The 23,804-nt window shown below is 39.7% G+C and overlaps 1 protein-coding gene across 2 annotated transcripts in view; it reads left to right on the plus strand.

Moving 5' to 3' along the window:
- dusp3a (dual specificity phosphatase 3a) overlaps positions 1 to 23,804 on the plus strand; it is a 63,975-nt gene extending 40,171 nt beyond the window's left edge. The window contains exons 5-7 of one of the 2 annotated variants that reach the window (XR_015868402.1): positions 2,906 to 3,010; positions 3,142 to 3,183; positions 23,492 to 23,804. The gene's annotated coding sequence lies outside the window, so the exon portion shown is untranslated. The remainder of the gene's footprint in view (positions 1 to 2,905; positions 3,011 to 3,141; positions 3,184 to 23,491) is intronic. The other variant, XR_015868403.1, reaches the window with a different exon arrangement.

Genomic DNA, 23,804 nt, shown 5'->3' on the forward strand with positions numbered 1-23,804 from the left:
TATTGCTGTTGATGCCATTATTAATCATAATAATAATTATTATAAAGATAAGAATAATAGGATTACCGCTTCTAATATTACACTAATACTGCTAATACATATACATTACTACTACTTATACAACTTCTTCAACAAATAATAATGACAACACTTCTGCCAATACAGCTATGGCTTCTAATAATATAATACTAAAAAGGCTAAGAATAATAAGAATATTTTTAATGCTTATTCAACTACTTACACTACTACTACACGTAATAATCATCATCATCATCAGCAGCATCATCATATATGTCATAATACTCATAATACTACTACTGTTATAAAAATACTGCAATTAATAAGAATAAGAAGTATAGTGAGAATAATAAGAATACTACTACTAATAATTGTACTGTACTATATAATAATAATAATAATAATAATAATAATACTGATGCTACCAATAATACTTGTATTACTAATAGTACTACCACTACTACAATTGCTACTAATATTACTATTATCCTACTACTATAAACACAACTAGTACTTACTACTACTGCTAATAATAATATTAATAGACAAACGAATACAATTATGAAACAGGCTTTTGATTGGATTTTTTTTCTCTTTTTATTTTTCCTCATTAATGTAATCATGATGATTATATAATATTTACAAGGAAACACATTTTTGGGAGAAGGAGCAGTGGCAGATTAACTCAAAATTCTTTTGTTTGTCTCAAACTAATATCATTGCTACATAATTGGCGGTATTTACAGGCTTACGCAGTTTGGATTTACATTTTTTGCATAACGACAAATTTCATATAACAACAAATTTCTTGCGTGGTGCTTTTTGTATTTTATCAGATAAACAAATGCATTTTTTTTATACACGAATCATATTGCGTTTGGAAAAACATTTTCATCACTGGGTGGCAAATTGAAAAAAAAAAAAGCATTTTTTAAATCATTTTCAAAAACAAATGTGCGCCTTTATCATTAATATTACCATCGATATTCATATGTCGAGATAACAACGGCAAATTTATCATCCGCTACGGCAAATTCAATATGAAACTGTTACAAATGCGCACATGCTTTACATTGGACAGAGTTGATCCATAAATCAAATGACATCATCGGTGCACCTGCTCGGCCGCTGTAGATATTTTTCCCCGACAAACGTGAATATTTGCCGTTGATAAATGCCTTCTTTCCGGGCTTTGCGGGCCAGTTTTCCCCATTCACACGCACGGCGATGATTAAAAAGGAGCGACGCGCGCTGATGACCATAGCAGACGGGATGGTGGATCCTTGGGCCGGAGTCCACCGTCGGGATGTCCCGCCGCCGACCTCCAGTCGGAACCGTTCCGAGTTCGGTCACGGCGTTCAAACGCGGCGCATGTGGCCACGTGTGCGCTCCCCCATAAATAATTCCCGTGTAGGCCGCGGACTGTTTCAACCATCAAGCGGAGGGTCCGGAAGCTTCCGCGTTCCCGGCAGTGTGGGAAACTCCCAGAAGGTCCTCGCGTACACGTCAACAGGTTTTTCAATTAAAGCTTTTTAGTGCGCATCCCGGGGACATTTAGCTTACTGATTTAGGACAACAACCGCCTTCGGATACGCTTCGCTTCTTCTTTGGATTAAACGGTCAGTGAGAGACTTTTGCACCCCTAAAGTCAAACGCAATCTGCTCCTGAGGCTCCCGTTTTGTTCCTTTTCTTTTTGTCTGCTTCCAGGGTCAAACTGTCATTGTCATAAAAGCTTTATGGACTGAACGCATGATGTTTTGGGGAATATTTGAACATTCTCAACCGTCCTTAACGGAGTGACTTACTTTGTCATTTTTTGTCTGGTTACTCAGAGTGAATGGATGCTTTGCATTTATGTGGTAAGCTAAACTTAAGCTACTCCTGTGGTAAGCAAGCTCCTTAGGAAGAAACCTTTGTCGTCTTGGGATTTTTTTCTTTTTTTTTTCGCGATTCATCGACAACTTAAACACGCTCTTCCATTTTCACGTCTTCCTTCTGCTTCCGAACCCTCCCACCCGCAATAGGAGCCTATCAACTAATTCCAAGCACAATGACAGCCAATCATTGTCCATGTCAGGGCGTGATTGAAGCTGTAATTGACTAATGTCAATAAATCCGTTCTTTTGACTATTACCAATGGTTCTCAACCATTTTTTCAGTGAAATATATTTTCAGCCACGTGCCCCTTAATCAATGCAAAGAATATTGGGTCGAAAAAAAAACATAAAACGACTTCAAACAGGCTATCCGTGTCAGATTTATTAAACTTTAGAAGCTCTTAAACTTCATTTGTTTTTGGTCCACAAAAAAATATTCGACAAAGTATCTTCATTTGGATCATAGAAGAGATCTGTTATCCCAAAAAGAAAATAATAAATAATAATATTAATAATATAATATTATAATATTATTATATAATATTATATAATATAAGTGTTATATTAATAATATAATAATATAAATAATAATAATAAATGATATTTATTTTATTTGTCCACAAAATATATTCAACATAAAGTGTCAGACCTGTTCTTAAAAAGAAATAAAAATAAATAATCCACAGAAAAATGTACAGAAAAATGTCTTTTCGTCAACTTTTTACGTACTTGTATGTTGGCAATTGAAATTCTGCAAAAGGGTGTGCACACTTGTGCAACCGCATCTCTTTATTTTGTCTTTTCCTTTCAAAAATATTTTAAAAGTTGAAGAGCCCAGCTTATGAGTCATAAATGCTGGAAAAACAACATTTTTCTTTGTCTCACTTTTCCTCGCCAAGACCTGGCAGTCGAACGGGGGTGTGTAGACTTTTTTTTTTTTACGCCAAAAGACCCCAGGCGGCCTTTCAGTCTGGACCACCTAATCGTCGATTCTCTGTGTCATTCCTAGGTGAGATTTTCCGTGTTCTTCCTGAGAGGGTTTAGATGTCACACGTGTCAACAACTAGCCCCAAGTGCAACATGTGTACTCGGGCCAAGGATGAAAGTGAAAAAGGTCTCGGCCGTTTCCTCCGTGGAGCCAGGGACGTCGTTTGACGCTGACCATCCTCTTCTTCTTTTTTTCTTCTCTTTCATGATCTTGCGTTTGATGTGCTGCGCGATTGTCTTCGCGGCAACCGTCCACAGCTGGCGTCAATTTATGGAGGATCAGCAGGACGCCCGACGGAGGTGAGCAAATAGACGCAAGCAGCTGGACATGTGCTTGGAAAAGTACGGCTGGGTGAAATCAAATCTCGTATTTTTGCTTTAGATTTCCGATTTTCTTTGATTGCGGAAAACGAAACATGTTTTTCAAAGCAGTTTTTGCTTTGGTTTTCTCGTCCTGATACCAAACAAACTTTGAAAACAAGCTTTGATTTTTTTTTTTCTCCCCAGCATGTTTGCATTCCACACCAGATGTAATAAATACATAAAACACATTGAAAAATAAATATAAATATATACCTAGTATTGAAATTCTGGATTTGTATAAAAAGTTTTTGGTAGTGAAGGAATTACTACTAAATAAATACTAAATACTACTGAAAATTATGAAACAGTTTTTGTCCCACTTCTTAACTCTTGAGTCATTATGTTAGAAATTACAGACATTTCTTTGACTTTTTTATGATATCATAAAAGAATCAATGCGAAAAAAAAATACTAGGGAGCTGAAATTTCCAGCAGGTGATTAAAACATGTAAAATGTCAAAATGCAACAATTCTGACATTTCTATGTGATTGCAGCTGGACGTGCGAGATTTTGTGTACAAAAATAATCATTGTCCAAATTTGGGATCATATAAAACCATTGTAATTCCAATTTTTCAGATACATTTTAATAGGATTTATGACACTGATTTTTCTGCGATTTTTGCACCATTCCGTTGAGCGGCGATCAAACTATGTATGCCTGTGAATATTGTCATATTTTCTGTCTACATGCTTTGTTGGACTGTTTGTGTTTCTGATATCCATTGCTTGAGGGGTAAAAAAAACTGTAGGTGCTAATTGTTAGCCTGTCGACTTATTTTTCAGCTGTACTTGTGAGTCAAAGTACCACTGTAGTCAGGAATAATTGCTATTACCTTTTTGGCATACAGCGATCTGATAATTTATTCCACCTTAAACAGATTTATAAGCCCAACATGTGATTTTAATATAAGAACATGAGTCAGATCAAGTTGAATGTTTCTCAACAAGCCCTGAGATTCTAAACAAACATATCCTGGGCGACTTCATGGCTGGAAGGCAAATTGAAATAAAAGGAGCGCCAGCGAACGATAGTGTCAAAATAGCCGCGCAAACATGAAATGTTGAAGGATTCCCGCTGATATTGGCGCCGTTCCAAACACGCGTCCTCCGGTGAGCGACAGAAAGACGCTGTCCAAGCGGGCCGAAAGCGGATATCGGCCGATTGGAAAGCGTCTTTGTGTTGGACAGGGATAAAGAACCGTGTGCAATCGGACTCCTGTTGTATCCTCCGAAGCTCGCTCGCAGCAACGAGTCTGACGTTTTCGGCCGCCGTCGTAGCGCGTCGCTGTAGGATCCATTAGGAAAAGCGGATGAACGGCGAAAGATGGCATATCAGTTAAACATCATCAAGGGAATCGTTTTGCGTGTTGGATGGATTGTCGAGCTCTTCAGCATCTGTTTTCCAACAAAACTTCTTTTGTAGCCTCCGTCATTACAGGTTCTGGCACACAAAATATCTGATACAAAGTACAAAACCAAGTATCTTGCTTCTGTCCAGTCTTTTGGAAGCTCCTCCAAAACTGAGCACATTTCCCTGAGGTGCCTCCATGGATCTTCACTGAAGCCATACTGCATCAAAACATGCGCAGAAGTCATAAAAGTGTCCATCTTATGTTTATGTGACAGATAAAGCAGGCGTGACATGACATCCAGAACCCAAACTCCTTTTTGACCACCAGCATCCATAGTCTGATTTCCAAAACTTCTTTTGTAGCCTCCGTCTTCAATATCTTTGCAAGCATGAAAAATTATCGGATAAGTCAAAACCAAAGATCTTGTGTTCCTGTCCAATCTTCTGTAAAGTACTTAACATAAAACTGAGTACATTTCCTTAAGATGCCTTCAAAATAGTATGTCTGAAGATCATCAAACTTCTTTTGTGGCCTCCGTCGTCGTAAACTTTGCAAGCATGAAAAAATATCGGATAATAAGTCAAAAAAGATCTCTTGTCCCTGTCTAGTTTTCTGGAAGCTGTTTTAAAAATAACTGAGCAAGTTTCATTAAGAGGCCTTCAAAATATGTGCAAAGATGGTCAGCCTTTTTTTTTGTAGCCTCTGTCATCGTAATCTTTGCAAATAATGAAAAAATACCAAATACTAAGTGAAAAAAGATCTCGTGTTTCCGTCTAGTCTTCTGGAAGCTGTTTTAAAAATAACTGAGCAAGTTTCATTAAGATGCCTGCAAAATATGTGCGAAGATGGTCGGCTTTTTTTTGTAGCCTCTGTCGTCGTAATCTTTGCAAATAATGAAAAAATACCAAATACTAAGTGAAAAAAGATCTCGTGTTTCCATCTAGTCTTCTGGAAGCTGTTTTAAAAATAACTGAGCAAGTTTCATTAAGATGCCTGCAAAATATGTGCGAAGATGGTCAGCTTTTTTTGTAGCCTCTGTCGTCGTAATCTTTGCAATCATGAAAAAATATCATCTAATTATTCAAAAACAAAGATCTCATGTCCCTGTCTAATCTTCTGGAAGCTGTTTTAAAAGTAAGAAAGTTTCATGAAGATGCCTTCAAAATATTTGCAAAGATCGTCGCACCTTAAGGTCCCTACATGGATCTTCATGTTGACAGATCAAGCAGTTGTGACATGACAGCTTATGGATCTCTGTTGCTGTATTAAAACCAACAAAAAAAACTTCTTTTGTAGCCTATATTTTTGGAAGTTTTGACACCAAGGTATCTGTGAAGTTTTTCCAAGAGACGATGTACAAAAGTAAGTCACCCCTCCCAATCACCTGGAAGCTTCTCCACATCCGAGCAGGTTTCCCTAAGGTACCTCCATGGACCGTCACTGACCGAGAAAAATCAAAGACTAAAACATCCGGCGATGTTCTTGAGCTAAGCTAATGTAGCGCAGCCAGCTAACCAGGCGTGACACAACGTCCACAACCTGACTGGTTTAAAGCCCATAACTCTTTCCTGACCTCGCCGACTGTGACGCCATCGTGCACCTGCGACACCGAGGGGGGGCGGGTGTTAGCCTCTGTAGGGTCTGATGTATATGGAGGTTGTCTTCCCCCATAGGCGGAGATTTGCCTCTAGGGGTCTGATTAAAGTGGTCAGCTGTGCTAGGGGTTTAAGGACTTTGTTGCGTAGTTTATATAGTTTGATATATGCTGAGTGGGTTTCGTAACACTTCATCTAAAGTGTGGGAGACTTTGGAAAAACGTTAGCAGTTGAAATCATGGTAGAGTCAGCAAGGGGTTCAAAGACTTGGTAACGGTTTTGTATATGCTGGACTCATTGAACGCACAAATAATGCATTTGAACGCAGATGTACGTTGTGGTTTGATATCACTCACTTGATATCACTTTGTGTGCGGGGAAAGCGAGCTAATGTTCTGTGGTGGTATTTCACTCGAATCCCGCCAATTTCTTTCCTTCACATTCTCGTCTGATGATTCCCATTTGTCAAACGCGTCGGAAGCCTTTCCCGTTTTATTTTTTTGTTGTGGAAACAAAAACACAGATTAACGAGGGAGAATTTTGGATAGGTCTGCTTGTGTTCTTGGATCGCCGTCCAATGTGCAGGTGTTGCCACGGCAACACGCCTTCCATTTTCCATATGCCTTTCAGGGTTACCTAATCCCGGATGATTTGATCCTGGACTGGTCGCCAGTAGCTGTCTTTGATATCTGCAGTTTTCCTGATAAGGTTTCAAGATGGGACTAGTGTTTCAAATGAAATTCGGGCCTGAAACCTTCATTTGAAATCCAAACTCTTCCTTGAAACCCTACTGTGAAATCCTAACTTTAGTTTGAAACCCTAATATTTGTTTAAACCCAATTTGAACCCTTTTGCAGTATTTTTCCCAATCCTTGGTTCTTTACAGCAAAGGGAAAGTGTTGAAAGACGACACAAGGGAGCTGAAATTTCACCCAGTTGGTTCACAATGGCATGACTACTTAGTTTTCACCCTACCACAAGCATTGCATATCTAAAATAGAATGAACTGGACGAAAATGACCCAAAATGGTCAAAATAATGCACAAGGGTTATAAAACCAAACCTGGTTTTAAATGGATCTGGAAACCTAACTTGACTCAAATTCTTACTTGAAATCCTACTATAGAATCATAACTTGAAACCCCAATATTTGTTTGAATGCAATTGAACCCTTTTGCGGTATTTTGTCCAATCCTTAGATCTTTAATTCAAAGGCATTTCACATCGAAGGGACAGCGTTGAAAGAAGATACTAGGGAGCTGAAATTTCACCCAGATATTTCACAATGGCATGACCCCTTAGTTATCTACCACAAGCGTGCCGTCTCTTGGCTAAAATACTTCAAAAATGAATTGGAAGAAAGTGACCCAAAATGGGCAAAATACTGCACAAGGGTTTTACCTTGATTCGGTAACCTAAAACTTTCTTTTGTAACCCTGACTTCAAACTCATACTTAAATATTAAACCCTCGAACATCTTGTATATGAAACTTTGCTCTCCAGGTTTCTTGGAGCTTTTGTGACAAGTGAACTTAGCTGCGCCCCAGCCTTAGCTATGCGAAGAATGACGAACAAAAGCACTTCAAAGAGTTAAATAAATGCGATCCCTCATTTTTATGATAACTTCCATATTTCACTTGAAATAGACGCCGGGAATTGATGCGTCTGCTTGTCGCTTATTGGACGTATTTAACGTGCTTATTTTGGCGGGGCTTCCTGTGAAGTGCGTCCAGAGTGCAGTTGATTAAACAGCGACGGGTAATAAAGGATAAGAAGGAAGCCCCCCCTCGCATCTCCCCCCCAGAGGAACAAAGACCTCCGCACGTGGAGTATTTCAACATGCTTGTCCGCCGATGACATTTATGCGTCTTTGTTGTGCAGTCGCAGCTCTTTTGCGAGACGTCCCGCTGGCTGCTGGCCAGCATCGCCACACGGAGTCACCCCCCCCCCTCCCCCAATGATGGGATGTCACTTCCCCATTCAGTAAGGATTTGAAGAGGGGACCCCCTCCTGTTCAATATGCTTTGAGCTTCATGTCACAATAACAAGGTTAGTTTTGATATCACTTGACCTTGAGGCGGATACATGCATTTTTGTTGGGGTTTCCAGCCTGGGCTAATGGTTCCAATTGAAATGAACTTTGTCAAGTTAAAATCATAACCCCTGGAAGTTGAAACCCTTAATTTACACTCTAAAATCATTTGGGTCAAAAAGGAACCAGCCAAACATTTTGAGTTTAGTTAAACCCCACAAAATTCAAATAAGAGACAAAAAAAAAGGGTCCACATAACAACCTAAGGTTGAAATCACGTAAGTAAACTATAAAAAAAAAAACCTCAAAATTGGACCCCCCCCCTTTTTTTTTTAACCCAAATGAAAAACACTTGTTTATTATTTGTTAGTCCCACCCTTTTACCTAGTTTTGGTTATTTTTTTTACATAACTATTGTATTACTTATTTAACACAACTTTTTGGCCTAAATATTAAACCCAAGTTTGTATTAGATATTGTATTATTTTTTTTACTACAAAAAAAAAAAGACTTTATTTTTCATCCAACCCAACATTTTTGTCTAAATAACCCCGCAATTCGGGCAAGTCAATTTAGCAATAAGTTACATCATGTTCCAATTAATTTTCTCTTAATTTGAAAAGAAAACTCTATTGCTTCTGTCACGGTATTAAAAAGAATTACATTAGATTTGCTCCTGCTGTTTTTTGTTGCTGTTGTTTTTTTTTGTAAGGTCCCCATTCTCCAATTAAATCGAGATTCCACCGAGCTGTATTTCACAGGGGTGGCTAAAAATAAAATCCATCGCACGTAACAACGCCTCCGGCCGCCACGACGGCATCGCTCGCCGTCCCGGCGTTTTCCATCTCAGGAAGTTCTTTTCTTGGCGGGACGTGTTTACGCTCGTCTGTCGGCTCGGCTGATTTATTTGTGCTCCGACTTTGTCCCAGTGGAGTTGTAACAGCAACAACCCGCCCGCCCGCACACGCTACATGATCACTGACATCCATCTCAAACAATTAAATGTGTTTATTCTCCCCTTTGAGTGGAGAATTATGACTTTGGAAAAACATTTACAGCGCATCCAGCTAATGTTTTATGCTAATGTGTCCCATGTTAGCCGCGTAGATGACAAGCGAAAAAGTCGTTGAACACGCGGCATCCATTCGTCTCACATTTGCTTTTTTTCACCCTTTTTTGAAATCCTACGCTATTGTTTTAAAGCCTTCATATAAAAACGCGACTTCTTTTTTTCAAAACCCTAATTAAAAACTCAGTCCTTGATTGAAAAAGTGTAAAATCCTAACCGCAGCTCGAAACCTTATTTGAAACCCTCTCACTTTCTTGCCGCTCTGATTTGAAAGAGTTCTTTAAAACCTTAGTGTAAAATCCTTATCCCTGGCTTGAAAAATGTAATTTGAAACCCTGCCCACGACTTGAAAACCCAATCTGTTAGCCTTCCTTGAAATCTTATCTCTGGCTTTCCACCCTAATGTCTTAATTATTTATTTGAAACCCCAAACATGTCTCGGGTTTGTAATTTGAAACCCTACCTGTACCTTGAAACCCAAATGTTAAACATTTTGCCTCAATTGAAAGCCTCATTAGAGAGCTGATTCCTGACTTGAAGCCCTAATTTGAAATCCTAATCCTGACTTGAAACTCTTTTTAAAAACCTTATCCCTTAGCTTGAATCTCTCATTTTAGATATCCAAAGCTTTAATTAGTAGCTTCATCTTTTACTTGACACCCTTTTTTGAAACCATATTCCTGGTTTGAATCCTTCTAATCAGACTTAAAGCCTTAATTTGAAACTCAAAACCATATCCCCATCTTGAATCCCTCATTTGAGAGCCATAGATCAAGAATCTCAAACTTTGAACCTTAATTTGAAACTATATCTCCAAATTGAATTTTCAACCCTATTTCCCAACTTGAAACCCTCATTATAAACCCTTGAAACTCTCATTTGAAACCCTATCCGTCAAAAACCTTTTAAAAAAAAACAAAAACAAAACCATCCCTGTCTTAAATCCTTCATTCAAAAGCCAATCCCTGATTTATAGCCCTAAATTAAAACCAAACTTCTGTCTTAAAACCATAATTTCAGACACTATTGTTTGTTTGAAACCCTGTCTTGAAACCCTAATCGCTACAGAAGTGACTTAGTACACAACAGGGCAAACCGCAAGGGTCAGACAAATGTCAGTTTAATTTGCAACCATGTGTTTACAGCCTTACGTCCGCCATGTTTCCAAATCAACCAATTCTGTTGTTGCGTTTAAATGTTGACGCCTTGCTGGCAAACGAAGACTTTCGCATTGTTTTGCTGCAAAGCATACAAAAGCGATTGCGTTACATCACGTTTGGGCTCAGAGCTTCTCAGCTTGGGTTCACGTGGACTTCTCGGTCGGCGTTTGCGAGCGCCGTCAAAGCGCTTTTCCAATAACGTGGGAATGCCAGATCGTCTTGAAGTTTTTCGGACGCGAAGCGGTTCAAAGCTTTTCAAAGATCACATTTATCATCGCAATCATAATTAGGGAGGAACATTTTTGAAGCCCATGGGAGGGATTGCACTGGTGTTCTTCATTTGGCTAAAGAGCTGGGATTCTCTCACACACACACACACACACACACACACACTAAGGGCCGGGGCGGGTCTGGTCTCCACTTTGTTCAAACCCAGCGCCTGATTGGAAACATCAGGAACGGCGTTCTAACTAGGCCGTCCTAAACACTCGCATCTGTGCGCGTGCGTGGAGAGCAGGTGAACTGTGAAAATGCACGCGCGTGCATACGAGCGCATACCAAGGAGTGAAGGATGCTCCCTCTGACTCAAACTTTTTCCGTGGAATATCATTAATGCTAAATGTGATTTACGATGCGCAGGAAATGAGATTCTTCTCTTCGCATGATGCGCATCCGTCATACAGTACGTAACGAATAAGCGGCCCACTTCAGGCGCATTATTACATAATGGGAAATTTGTTCAATAACAATGCGTCATTTCCAGCGTTTTGACGCATCTTTCAAGGACAAAATATTGGATGAGGATATTGGTGGTGTCATATGACAGATTAGATTTCAATCTTTACCTAGAAAAAGAAAGTAGGATTCTATTTTTTTCCCTTCTTTAGTAATTACTCTTTGAAAATGCAACAGTGCTTGAAACAGTGGCACTGAAAGAGTTAATTAAGGGAGACAATCAATACCAAAACTTCATTTTTTGAACAAAAAAAAAATCGGACATTAAGTCCTTATTAGGCTGAAGGAAAATCAATGTCATAAATCCTATCAAAATGCATCTCAAAAATTGTAATTATAAAAGATTTTTATGGTCCTAAATTTGGACAATTATTTTTGGACACAAAATCTCTCACGTCCAGATTTGTTGCATTTTGAAATTTCACGTTTTAATCACATGCTGGAAATTTCAGCTTCCTAGTGAGTTTTTTTCCCCAATGATTATGGGTTAAAAGGGACTGCTACTGCAAAAATCCCGATTCAGAATGAAAATATAATCTTACGTTAAATAAATCCTCATTGAGCTGATATGGCCATATTTTAGGGGAAGCTAAACCCCAAAACTGAACGAAAAAAAATATGACCTCAGCAGTACTGTTGTGCTTGAATTTTGAGCAAAAGTGACTTACAGTAATTTGCATTTGAATAAGACCGAGTATTAACAGGCTGTTGGACTGCTTATATATATATACTGTATATATATATATATATATATATATATATATATATATATATATATATATATATATATATATATATATATATATATATATATATATATATATATATATATATATTGCTCAAAAAGAAGTCGGAAACCTTATGTGCTGGTTTTCTGTCGCCCCCCTATGCCATTTCACTTCAACGGGAAAGCACTGAAAGAAGACGGTAGGAAGATGAAATGTAACCCAGATGGTGACGACATGTCAAAATTCAACATGGCACGACAACTTCATTATCACATTACCAGATGTGTGCCATCCCTTGGCTGAAATACTGCAAAAAGGATGTAGACGAAATTGAGGCCAAAATGGTCAAAATACCGCACAAGGCTAAAGATGACATCATCAACCTGTTTTGCGCACTGTACATATCAGCACTTCGGCCTGACATCAGGTGAAAATTTTTTTGTAACCAAAGTACACCAGCAACAAAAAGGAGTAATCCCTCAACACCATCCAATCTTTGCTTGGGGGCGTGTCCCAAATATGCTTCTAATCAGTGTATCTCATCAAAAAGAAAAGCATCTCTAATCATCGGAATCTTCCGGAATAAAACAACATGCTTGTAATCAGTGCACATGCGCCCACAATACACACACACACACACACACACACACACACACACACGCAGACTGACGTGTGACATGATGGAACCTTCACGTCATTGTACATGTACAACAGATGTTATATTCGATATACTCTCATCCTGACATTGATTAATGCTATCAATTCATTTCCCTGCAGCTCTGTGCATGTGTGTGTGTGTGCGTGTTTGTGTGTGTGTGGCGACACTTATGGGACTCAGCGTGAGTTTGGCGATGCTGACATGCAAAAATGATGGATGGACGGATGAATGGAAATTCTTCTGCTTCCCCAAAGTTCCCGGCTGCCATCCCGCGCAGGGTCCATGGCGACGCGGCCACACACGTTCCTGGGCCAAGACGGGGGTAAGGTTTCAAAAGAGGGTTTCAAACCTGAGGCATGGTTTCTGATTAGGGGTTCAAGATTTAGGATAGGGCGGAAATTTAGGGTTTTCAGATTTGGTTTTAACACCAGATATAGGGTGCCAAGTGAGAATTTCAAGGCCCGGGTATTTTAGGGGTAAGGTTTCAAATGAGGGTTTCAAACCTGAGGCGTGGTTTCAGCTTCGTTGTTCAAGACGTAGAATAGGGCTGAAATTTAGGGTTTTCAAATTTGGTTTTAACACCAGAGATAGGGTCCCAAGTGAGAATTTTAATGGCTGGATATATTAGGGGTAAGGTTTCAAATGAGGGTTCAAATCAGAGATATGGATTCAGATTAGGGGTTCAAGACTTAGATTAGGGCTGAAATTTAGGGTTTTCAAGTTTGGTTTTAACATCAGAAATATGGTTCCAAATTTTAAGGCCTGGATATTTTAGGGGTAAGGTTTCAAATGAGGGTTTCAAACCAGAGGCATGGTTTCAGATTAGGGGTTCAAGCCTTGGAATTGGATAGGATTTTCGGATTTCATCCCAAAAATAAAGTTCAAAATTAAGCTATCAAACTCTAGTGATAAAGTTTCAAATTAAAGTTTCAAGTCATAGATAAGGTTAACAATTAAGATCTCAAAATAGTTATTAAGTTTCAAATAGGGTTTTCAATTATGGTATAGATTAGGCTTTCAAGACAAAAAAAATGTTTAAAATTTGCGTAAAATAGGTGAAAGTTTCTAATTAGGGTTTGCAATGATAGTTTTAGATTGGGTGTGGGAGGACCCCACTATAAGATTTCAAATTAGGAAACCCAGTGAGTGGTATGGTTTCAAGTTAGCCAGGTATAAAGTTTCGGAATAAAGAATTTGGCTCAAATTAAGGTTTCGAACCATGAATACGGTTCTAAACTGGCTTTTCAAATCACTGTTGCTATGCCAACTTACATTCCTGGCTCAAGATGTAACTTTTCCCAAATGAGAAAAAATCTGGTCTTCACAATAAGTGGGTGTCTTTAGATGCTATTTGTTTGCTAGCTCTCTTCTGGCGGTGCTTTTAAATGTAGTCAGTGCAAATTGTGTTGCCATTGTTGTGGAGTATTAGAAGGGGGGGGGTGGCTACTCAGCCAAGTACCACCCAAGTGGTCCGGAGCCCTCGTCGGAACGCTCGCAATCCGCCCAAAGTGTTTCTATTCAGACGCCGCCATCACGTAAAACATTCCTGGCAGGCGCCGCCGCCGTGAGAGGAGGCTCGTTTATTGGAGGGCGTGTTCCCGCCGAGACGCTCGGACGGGCTCTTTGAAGGATTCGAAGGGGGCTTTGAAGTAGGCCCTTTATCATTTCTGGGGTTAGCGTCCACTAACGAGCATGGGTGCCTGGATTGTTTCGAAATGGGGTCCCTCAAACAGTTGAAGTTAAAAGTTAGCATTAGCATTTCTTATAAAAATCTGGTTGACCGGATTAATGATTATTGTGTCGTTTTAGCTTAGCGTCAATTAGCAAGCCTGCGGTGATGATTGAAAAGTGAGATGCATGAAAGGGCAATATATATCTACAACAAAGCTAGCATAAGCGTTAGCTTTCGTTGCTTTGCTAGCTGTTGTTCAAAAGAACCGTTGTAAATATCCCCTTTATTTTTGTCACAAAAACAGTCCATTGTGAAAAAAATTGTCGAATGAGCACGGCAAGCTTCATTTCACGTTTCATTTCACATATATTTCACATGTACTTTTTGGTTTTGTTTTGATAGAAAAGAATTGCTTGATTAAGCAAGGTCGTGTCACAACCAGACTGTAATTTTTTGTATGGTTTTTGTAAAACTTTTTTAAAGCTTATAAATACGTTTATAAATGCATAAATATTTACATATCAACTTTTTAGTTTTTATAGATAAATATAGAGTTCATGTATATACGTATAAGCTGTTTTTAAGTAAATATATGTATAAAAAAATATATAGAACCTTTAAGTTTGTACATATATAATATACATATATAAATATACATATATACAGTATATATATATGTATATAAATACACAGACACACACACACACACATATATTTTTTAAAGCGAAGGGTGTAGAGTCCCTGTTTTGACATGCTGTATTGCTGTGTAAATAAAGAAAATGTTACCATATAAGTGGTACGAAAGAAGGAAAATGTTGTTTCTTCAGCTAACAAGCCACATCATTCAAGTCTGTCTTGACATAACGAATTTCGCAACAGCACTGCAGAATGGTGCCCACGCTTAGAATAAATATTTCGCCCCAAGTCTCAGTGGGAGCCACAAAAGGACAAAGCTTGAGCGTCATCCGGGCTCCCGGAATGCGATTGTTTCATTAGGGTTCCTCAAGTACCCTGCGAACCCCCCACTTATTTTTAATTTCTGCTCCCAGTGGCACCCCCGCCCACCCCAGTCTAGGAGGTGCCACGCCGCCAGAGGTTAGCAAGGCCGGCCGGTTCTCAGACAGCGTGAGTGCCAAGGCCAACAGTCTGGCCCTGACGAGACCCCCTCATGATGTCCTCGTGCCAGGATGCTTGTTGTTGCCTAATATGGTTCCAGTCCTTCTTGCTTTAATTTGGATTTTTTTCTAAGTAGAAAGTTTGTGAACTTACTCGGCAATAAAGTCTATGACTGGATTAGCTGATTTGAAAAAAAAACACTCATTGGTAATTGTGGATCACAGCTTGAATGACTCTCAAGGATCATGGGATCCGACTACAAACCTGTCAATCATCCTTTTGCTGGACCAGGCGAGCATTGTGAAAGATATTTCACATTTGAAAAGTGTTTTTTGGATATTTTGCCAGTACTGCCACAGAAGGACAAACAATTGTCTACGAATGTGACATTTCTGTGGCAGGCTTTTGTAACAGTGGGTTCAGCTTGGTTAAAATGACAAACAGAGGGCTGGATTTTTTGCATCCGCTTTTCCGCCAGGCTCTGTGAGGAGTGTTGAAAACAAGCGAGCATCAAGACCATAAAAGTGCCATGTGACACGCAGAATTTGGATCCAGGAGCAGACAGGACACAGAAATGGAACAGTAGAAAGTCTTTATACAAAAAAATTGAACGTAGCAACGACACTGAAAATTAGACTCGGAAACTAAACTCATTGAACTAGATCAGACAACTGAATGAAAGATACCTTGATATTTGACTATAAACCAGGAAGACAGCTTTGACCTCCTTGAATGTGTTGTTGTTATTATTATTATTATTAATAATAATAATAATAATAATAATAATAATTGCTATGTCATAGCTAAACTATGACTCTATAGGGTTAGGGTTAGGGTTAAACTAATGCACTTACAGCAGAAAAACAAATTGTCACACGAACTGCTTAGTGATTAAAAACAGCACTATCAGATACTCACAGAGCTAACGTAGCTAAACTAGCTTAAAAGTACAAACTTTTTCCTTGCTCAGTGGAGTGTTAAAAACAAGCAAGCGTCAAGACAGTAAAAGCGTCATGGGACGCGCAGAGTTTGGACCCAGGAGGGACACAGAAATGGAACAGTAGAAAGTCTTTATACACAAAAATCAAATGTAGTTACAACTCAGAAAATTAGACTCGGAAACTAAATTCATCAAACTAGATCAGGCAGCTGACTCTGAAAGAAACTTTGAAACTTGACCAGAAACTAGGAAGACAGTTTTGAGGTCCCCGACTGTGTTGTTGTTGTTATTATTATTATTATTATTATTATTATTATTATTAATAGCTATGTTACAGCTAAATTATGACTCGATGACAAATGCACTAAGGGAAGAAAAACACATGGCCACACACAGTGCATCATGATAAAACCTCACTATCAAATACTCACGGAGCTAACGTAGCTAAACTAGCATCAAAATACAAACTTTTTAGCAGGCAGGGTTCAGCCGGATCACTTCCATAAAAGGAAGTTAAAGAATAATGATGGCGTCCGTGCGTCTTTTCTTTGAGCTAAATCCGAAAGGTGAAAGCCGATGACACGATATCTTTGTGTGGCTTCCTACACAAATGGGGACAAACTGCTCCACTTCCTGCGTTAAAGCCTCCAGTGACAAAACCAGGCGTCACTGAGGTGAAAAATAATCCTGCAGAAACGTCCCGGCCACATAGGGCGAGGAAGCCCGAGCCGAGCCGACGGCGGCGCGGCGGCCCGGTCCGGCTTTGTGTGCGCTCGACACAATGGCCCGGTGTAAAGTGAGCGCGGACTTGATTCATTGTGGGGCGCTCAAACGTGCCGCTTAAAGCCTGCGGCCGGGCTAACATCCGAGACGAGGATGAGGTGCGGATCTCTTGACTTTTTGCATTTGTCGCTTCCACGCCCTCTCGTGTTGTTGGTGACTGTTACTGTTTTGCTTTCTTTTCTCCTCGTCCGGCCGGGTTCCGCGTCTTGAGTTTGACCCGATTAATCGACTAGTTGAGTCGAGTTGACTACTGCGTATGGACGTTAAGTTTTTAAGTCTAAAACTGTAGCGGATTGGAATAGCAGCTTGCTTTATTAGCTTAAGCTATTTTTATTTTTACTTGCCTACAATAGTAAGAACTATGTCTTTATTTTACTATATAGATATAGAATTAAGCTAAAATTCATTCTAACTAGCAATGGAAGGCTAACGATTTTTACTTTATCGTCTGTAAAAGTAGTGTGTTGTGTAACTTAAGCTAGTTGGCACGTTAGCTTCTTTTATTAGGTGCGAAATGATCCCAAACTTTGCCTATTCTTTTTCATGCACATTCTTTTGTGCTAGCTTGTGATTATTGGTTGTTAAACCAGCAGTTTCTGTCGAATAATTAGCTGTTATCAAATCTTGTGAAGTACAGTGGACCCCCGGGTTATGGCGTCCCTGGCTTATGTTTTTTCCACATTACGAATTGGAAGTTTCTTCATCCCCTCTTTACATCATTTTTCCCGCTTTACGGCATCAACAACTGTCATGACCTGTGGATTTGGCTGTGTTTATGTTGTTTTGCCTCCCTCTTCAGGCGTCTTTAGGTAATTGCTCCTATTTTCTAATGGCAACTGCCTGCGCTAAGATGCTGGGCTGCGATTGGTTGATGTCAAAGGGCGAGGTAAGAAGATGATTAGCATGGAAACGAAGCTGGAGATAATCAAGAAAAATGAAGGAAGCTAGGCTAGGCTACTAGTCACTCAAAGGTAAATACATTTTCATTTTTCCTTTATATATGTTTTTTTATGATGTTATTTCATAGTATGCATGTATATTATAGCACTTACTATACTATTTTCTTACCAATTTTTTAAATGTATATACAATTTTGATGTTTTATCTGGGGTTTTATAGGTATGGGCTAATTACCATAGGATTCCATTGTCCACAATACGCCGATTTCGCCTTTCAATCCCAACTCCGGAATGGATTAATTTCGTGTGGCAGGCGTTCATTGTAACTTGCTGCAAGTAGCTTCTAAACAAAAAGCAGTTTGGAATTGCACAATGATTATTCGGTAAATTTAAAAAACACACATGTACAAAGAAATGTATCAAGCTAGGCCTTCGAGATGACACGGTTTCCCGTAGGGTTCAAAGCACGAGAAAAAAGTAGCGCCTCACAGTCGGAAATGAACATAAGCGGACTTTCGTCTCATTGTCGACAGCAAAACTTTTGTAGTCACTCAAGCTTTTGTCCCTCTCCCCGTTTATCTTCAAGTTCTCTAAACTGTTCCCAGCGAGCGTTATTAGTGTTTTTGTTGTTGTTTTATTGCATTCAAGTGCCTTGGGAAAAATCTGTCAATGCCGCAACCGGAGCAATCAGTCAGCGCTTTGCTCTATTGAGGCAAAATGAAAGACATTTCCAATAAAAGAGCTCAAGGCACTTAGAAGCAAATCTCATCCTCGCTTGTGTTGCTGATTAGCGGGACGTCCCGGAGGAAATGAGAACATGAGATCCAACTGTTTGGCCGCAACCTTTTCTCTTCTTGTTTTCTTTTTTTTTTTTTCAAACGAAACAAATTCCAATTCAACTTCCGTTGACTTGGATGTACCGCTTGGTACGCAAGATGTTGGAGGAAAAATCTGGTAGTAGGAACCTTCTTCAACGCCCTGCTCGCATCACTCGGCGCGCGCACTTCCTGTCGTCATTTTGTTTGCGCCTTTGATCCCGCCGCCCGGACGCTTCGTTGCCATGTGGAGTCAGCGCAGAAACATTTGTGTTTCCCTCGTTTGAACGGGCGAGGAATCTGGAATCGGAAAGAACAAAGAGACCCCCCCCCCCCCCCCCTTCACCCCCACCCTCACTTAAAAGCCACAACATTGCTCTTGATTGACTTAATGGAAGATGTCATGTTTGTGTTCATTGCGAACTTTTGGCTTCCAATCAAGATGTTATCCCATGCGATCCCCGCTTGATGAGAGCTTTCAAAGCCAACAAGATGGACACGACCATAATGAGTCGATTAATAAATCAGGCAGAGTTTGGGCGACGGACGGAATCTCAATTATTCGTCTCGTGAAGACGTTTTGGACAAGTTGCGCCGCTTGCGGTAACAATTTAAACAAGTGCTTTTTCTGTTCTTTTGTGTAAACACCGCTTCAATGCTCAATTATATTCTGCAAAGTCCCCACCAGGAAAGAGAAGAACTTTTGGCCCCCCCACCTCCACCACAACCACAGTGCGGACCATAAATAAGATTATTATCCATAAAAATGATATAAATGTACCTAAAATTGTATCATTTTTAACATTAACAAAAGAAAAAAAAAGTGATATCAATCAACTTTCAACAGCTGTTACTTTTTACAGCGTTTATACAGGTTACAGGTTAGTCTAAAACTGAAAAAAATGACCTGAAAAGTGCCTGGAAAAACAATGATGCCAATGCTTATTTTGTTGCCTATTTTATACACTTCACATGCAAAAAATAATTTTTTAAGATTTTGTAGTAGCAAGAATTAGACATAAAAACGTAGACCGCTGCAAATAAGCGTAATGAGTGTCTCCGTGTTATTTAGAGGACAAAAAGAGCGAGGGGGGGTCCGCACCTAAAGTGTACAGTAAAATGTTTCCATGGAGACTATTTGGAGTTCTTTTGTGTGCGCGTGAAAGAGAAGACCACGCGGCTTCGTTGGCAACAAAGAGAAGCCATCATTTTTGGACCAGACATGTCACAGAGCAGGAAGGAAGGAAGGCCACACCCTTTTGCTCTACCTGACTGCCATTGAGGAGAGTTTTTTTATTTTCGTTTTTACGTTCCTGAGCTTGACTTGATTTACGGAAACACTGAGAACAGAGGTCCTCAATAGGTAGACTTTTAACATTGTAAATTTGGAAGGGATTTACAGGCGTTTTATTTCACTTTTGGGCTTTTCAATATTAGTTTTATGTTTACCTGTGTATCTTTACTGTAGGATTTTTTTTATATCATTTAATCTGTCCGTTTTTTTGGGTTTTTTTGGATAAATGACTGGAATCCAAAAGGCGTCGCCGCGTTTTCCCTTCACGCCTCCCGCCCAATCTCTCGCCCGGCGGTCCGAGGCCAATCTCGCCTGGTGTAAACAGGAAAGCTTGTGAACGGACCTGGAGCGACTCCATTGAACACGCAAGCAGCCGTCCGCGTGTTTATAGTCTTATATTCCGTCCTTCTTTGATCTCCGCGCTCCGTCTGGCACACGCCAAGGATCCGCATGGCACGCGTTCCGCTGAAGATGCTGACTTTGACACTTAGCTAAATGCTAAACGGGCGGGCGGCCGCGAGGAGGGCGCGCCGACCTTCGCAATCGCTAAATGCCATCGTTTGGCGGCACGTTTGCTTACTTTTGGTGTTCCTGTGATTAGTCCAGGAAATGGATGATTATAATTTGGGCCAAATATTTAATGTTCCCATTATTTGAGCAGCAGTGCGTCATGGCCAGCCCACCGCGCGTACAATAACACTGGGGCGGATTCCCACAGTCAGGCTGTGCGCACACACATCCACACACACACACACACACACACACTTACTGTACACAGACCACCAGTGCAGTACACACCTGAAGTGAGGACATACATGCACGTTGTCCTCAGATTGAGTAATGGAATTGTTGGTATTAGGCTCAGTAGCTCCCGCCCAGAATATCTTAAAATTTCATCCCCATGTGTGAAATGTTTCCATGTCTGCATTGAGTAAATCCACAAATAAGTCTCAGGAAGCCATGCCTGAGAAAAGACAGTAGGTCCACCATGTTGGTTGGACGTGGCCATTTCAGGGTGGCTCTGGTTGTGCCTTCCAGTCCTTTGAAAGATTTTTTTTTTAAATTTCAGCCCCCATTGTCAGTTTCACTTAGCAACATGAAATTTGGTAGGCATATCTATATTCAGTAGACCCACAAAAAAGGCTCAAGAACCTATGCCTGAAAATACACAGTAAGAGTGCTATGTTGCCAGGAAGTTGCCGTTTTTGAGTCAGTTTTGTTTATTTTTCTCGTCCTTTGAATTCTTTTGAAAATTCAGCCCCGATTGTCAGGTTAATTTCACAACATGAAATTTGGTAGGCATGTCTATATTGAGTAGACCCACAAAAAAGTCTCAAGAACCTATGCCTGATAATAGACAGTAAGAGTGCTATGGTGCTTGGAAGTGGCCGTTTTTGAGTCAGTTTTGGTTATTTTTCTTGTCCTTTTGATTACTTTGAAAATTCAGCTCCAGTTGTCAGTTTCATTTAGCAACATGAAATTTGGAAGACATGTCTATATTGATTAGACCCACAAAAAAGTCTCAAGAAGCTATGCCTGAGAATACACAGAAGGTCTGCTATGGTGCTTGGAAGTGGCTGTTTTTGAACCACTTTTGGTTATTTTTATAGTGCTTTAAATTTTTTTGAAAATTCAGCCCCAAATGTAAGTTTCATTCAGCAACTTGAATTTTGGCAGACATGTTTATATTGAGTAGATTCACAAAAAAGACTCAAGAAGCCATGCTTGAGAATATACAGTAAGTCTACCATGTTGGATGAAAGTGGAGATTTCCCAGTCTATTTTCCCCCAGTGACCCAGTAGCAGCGGTCCTCAATCTACGGTCCGCTGGCCGGATCTGGCCCACTTCCCCATTTTGCCTGGCCCCCAGAACAATACTAAATATGCATCATCTGACCACACAATCGAAACTTACACATGCATAAAACGCGGAGTTCTAAAGAAGTTTATGAGTATGTGGTTATGCTTGGCATTCTGGAAAACATCAAATAGTTCCCCCAGGAAAAAAAATACCTGAGGTTTTTAGGGTTTTTTTTCGAAGTATTCGTAGGAATGACTGGCACCAAAGTTGTCACCCGCTTCAAATTCCACTTCATATTCTGGGTTCCGGAATCAGCCCCTGTGCCGTCACCGTTTGCAAGTCCCGCGACTCAGCAGAAAGTGTCCACGTTGCTCGCAGGAACCCCGGCGCAACATCTGTTTCTCGGCACTTTGTGGCGCACATGTGGTCTCTTAACCTTAACAAAGACGTCTTCATGTGGTTGACCATTTATTTTCCCAGCCAAGCAAAGCAGCACATTCGTGCCATATTTTCTAATCAAACCAAAATGCTCGAAAGCGTCCTTTTTGTCTGATGTGAGGGAAACCACATGAAGATCCATGAGGAGCTCTTTTAATTCCCTGAGTAAACTCAGGTGGTGCTCGGCGACGTCGGCGAGCGCAGTCGCGTCGTCTCTCGGGATTTAACGACCGCGCTCCAGCCGCTGGGGCGGCGTCTTGTTTTGTGCGCTGTCAGCGGGTCAGAAGCATATCTGCCCAAGCTGCAAATATCGTAGAATTTTGTCTGCACATCACTTGGGATGTAAGACTAGGGGTTAGGGTTACTCCATCTGCAGTATATTGGAAAGTGCAAAAGTAGCATATTTTTTATTTTGGGAGATCCGATATTTTGTCATTGTTTTTCTATGATTTATAAAACTGCAACATCAATAGATTTTCTTCTTTTTAGGAAAGCGCAACAAATATGTTGTCTTTTAAAAATAAAATAAAGCAAAAAGAAATATTATTACTATTTTTTAAGGTCCTAATTAAATAGACTTTGCTTCTTTATAACAAATACTTTGTTTTCTTTTTAGGTAAGTACAAATATCAGTTTTTATTTTTTTAGAAATGGCAACATCAGTATATTTCTTATTTTTAGGTATAAATACAACTAATGTCTTCTTTTTAGAGATGTATAGCAATTTTTTTTTCGATTTGTACAACTACATTATGAATAGTACAGTATTCCTTCTTTTAGAGAAAGTACAAAAAAGTTTGTCTTCTTTTTAGCTAAGTACCGCATTAATAGTTCTTTTTAGAAATGTCCAACATTCAATAACGTTTTCATTTTTATTACATTTATTTTAAGTGTTTTTACAAAGTTTCTCTTTTTAGAAAAGTGCTACTATTTTTTTCTGAAAAAAAGTATGCTTTTTTTCTTTTTAATATTGGAATTAATTTATTTACGAAATTTCCAGATTTTTTTTTTCTAGTAAAGTACGGTTAAATAAATACTTTGTTTTCTTTTTAGTGAAGTAAAAATATGATTTTTTTTTCTTTTTTAGAAAGTGCAACATCAGCAATGCTGTCTTCATTTTTGGACATCTCCACATCATAACTTTCTTCTTTTTAGGATATTAAGGGCGCAGAAAAGTGATGGAATAATGGCCGATGGTCCATTGTCACGACGGACCCGAACGAAGTGGTGCGGTGTCTCCAGACCTCACCTCCACATCCTCCCTCATTTCCTGCTCTGCTGCCAGTTGAGTGCAGCACACGTAATTACCCCGCGCTTATCTCCACTCGGGCGCGCGGGGACTCATCGGCAGTGAACCCGAACGGGCCTAATGATGGCGCTGTATCTAAATGACCCCCACACCACCTCAATGTGTTTATGTCTGCTGGCCAGTAAGTAAACTCTGTTTTTTTTTTTGCTGGAGAATGTA

This window comes from Hippichthys cyanospilos, chromosome 17 (assembly GCF_059441005.1).
Source record: "Hippichthys cyanospilos isolate Australia breed blue-spotted pipefish chromosome 17, RoL_Hcya_1.0, whole genome shotgun sequence".
In the NCBI taxonomy this organism is placed as follows: domain Eukaryota; kingdom Metazoa; phylum Chordata; class Actinopteri; order Syngnathiformes; family Syngnathidae; genus Hippichthys; species Hippichthys cyanospilos.